The sequence below is a fragment of the Meleagris gallopavo genome, unplaced genomic scaffold (assembly GCF_000146605.3).
Source record: "Meleagris gallopavo isolate NT-WF06-2002-E0010 breed Aviagen turkey brand Nicholas breeding stock unplaced genomic scaffold, Turkey_5.1 ChrUn_random_7180001849624, whole genome shotgun sequence".
Lineage (NCBI taxonomy): Eukaryota > Metazoa > Chordata > Aves > Galliformes > Phasianidae > Meleagris > Meleagris gallopavo.
This window is the reverse complement of record NW_011116873.1, coordinates 23,981-25,925: the sequence shown is the minus strand read 5'-3', so window position 1 is coordinate 25,925 and position 1,945 is coordinate 23,981.

Here is a 1,945-nt window from a genome sequence, read left to right as displayed (position 1 = left end):
TTTTTCGGGGCACAGTGTGTGGGTTTTGGGGTTGGTGTGGACAAAAGGGAGTGAGCCCAACCAGGAGGAGGCAATGGGTAAATGAGGTTGTGACTGGAGTGGGTTTGATGGGGTGGGAGGTGAGAAATGGGGATGGGTCCGATGTCAATGTGGTCAAAGTGGTCCCATGGATGTGTCCAGTGTTTGTGGGTCAACCAACTCTTGGTCAGTGTTGGGTTGTCCCACGGGGTTGGGGCCAACATGGACACATGGGTGAGGTCAGTGGGGTCACTGAGGTCCCATGGATGCGATCAATGTGATCAGTGCAGAACCGTGATGTGACTCAATGTTGTCCCCAGTGTCCAATGGGGTTGGGGTCAATGTGAACCAATGGATCGGACCCAACGTTGCTTTATCCCCAGTGACACCAACTCCTTCAGTGTCCCCCATGTCTGCAATGCCCTCAATATCCGGCAACGCCTCCAGTGTCCCCAGTGTGCCCAATACCCTCAGTGCTCCCCGTGCCCCCACTACTCCCACTGTCCTGACAGCTGGCAATAACTTCAGGGCCATCAGCTCTTCGCAGAAACCTCTCAGCACACGGACCCTCTCTCCAGGGAAGGCAGCTGTTCCCACATCAGAGGACATCTGGAGCCTCAAAGCAGAGTCCCAACATCCCACAGACTTCAGGAGGTGCTCTGAACCCTTTAGGGCTGATCATAGGTGCCATAACAAGGCTGAGATGCTAATTAAAACTACTTCAGCAGCCGTGTGTTTGTCTGTTAGCTCCTGACACCGGTCTGAGTGGTGGGTTCGTGTTGCACCAGAAGGGCTGGCAGGGTGGGAGCGGGACAGTCCTGTGTGGAGGGAATCCCCAAAAGATCTCCTGTGGGGCGTATGTGAAGCCATGGGGAAACGTGTCAGTGAGGGGAAGGAGGTTGGTTGATTTCTGCCATTGCTGCCATGACCATCCAGCGGAGCTGAGCCTTCTGTGCCACCGCTGGGCTTTGCCATTCAGAAGTGATCACCTCCTGGCTCTGTTCAGCTCGGCAGACTCGGCTCTCTCAGGCTTTTCTGTCTCCCACATCAGAAGAACTCTGGTTTCCAGTCTCACAACTCATCGGTTGCAAAAAGGGTTGAACTTCTCACTTTCCAATGGCTTCAACTGCAGGCACAGAATTCTGACTTCAAGGCTCCTTGCCAGCAACTTACAACAGAATATATCTATCCAATAACTTACAGAAAGTCCATAACTTCATCCTCTGAGATCCCCCTCTAAATGTTCCTCTTCCTCTTTGCTTTGTGATTTGCACTACAGCTGCTGCCAGGAAGCATGACTGCATTTTACTGCTCTTCTGTTTCTCTTTTTTATTTCCATTCCTCTTCTGCTTCCTCCCAATTGTTGCACATCTTGAAGGCAATTTCAGTCAGTTGTGATAGAGACATGAAACCCCATCAGCTTTCTGCAGCTGCTTTTAGATATCACAGTCCAACTGTCCAGCGCAGAGCATGTGAAACTGTTTTATTCTCTTCCCATCCTGCATCCAAACCAGCCCAGTTCAGGTGTGCTGTTGGTCACACGTCTGTGGTGTCACCCAAAGGTCCCTGCTGCTGCCCCCACAGGATATGGCAGGGGAAAGCAGAGTGGGAACAGAGCGTGGTACCCAAAGTGCGTGGTGACAGCTGGCTGGATGTGCTGGGGACTGCATGTGACATCCCATGTGGGACAAACCATTGGAGCCACGTGTGCTGTGTTTGGCATCCCCTTGGAGGACACCACGCACTGGCAGCGCTTTGCAGGCAGCGTGTGACAGCTGAGAGGTGGCAGCGTGTGTGGGACACCCCAACAGGGACTGCAATTGCAGCTGCATGCATGGCAGCCCACGGCAGATCCCAAAAGACACCACGCCTTGGGGACCACAATTGCAACATCAGGAGGTGACGTCATGTCACTTCTTGTCCCCAT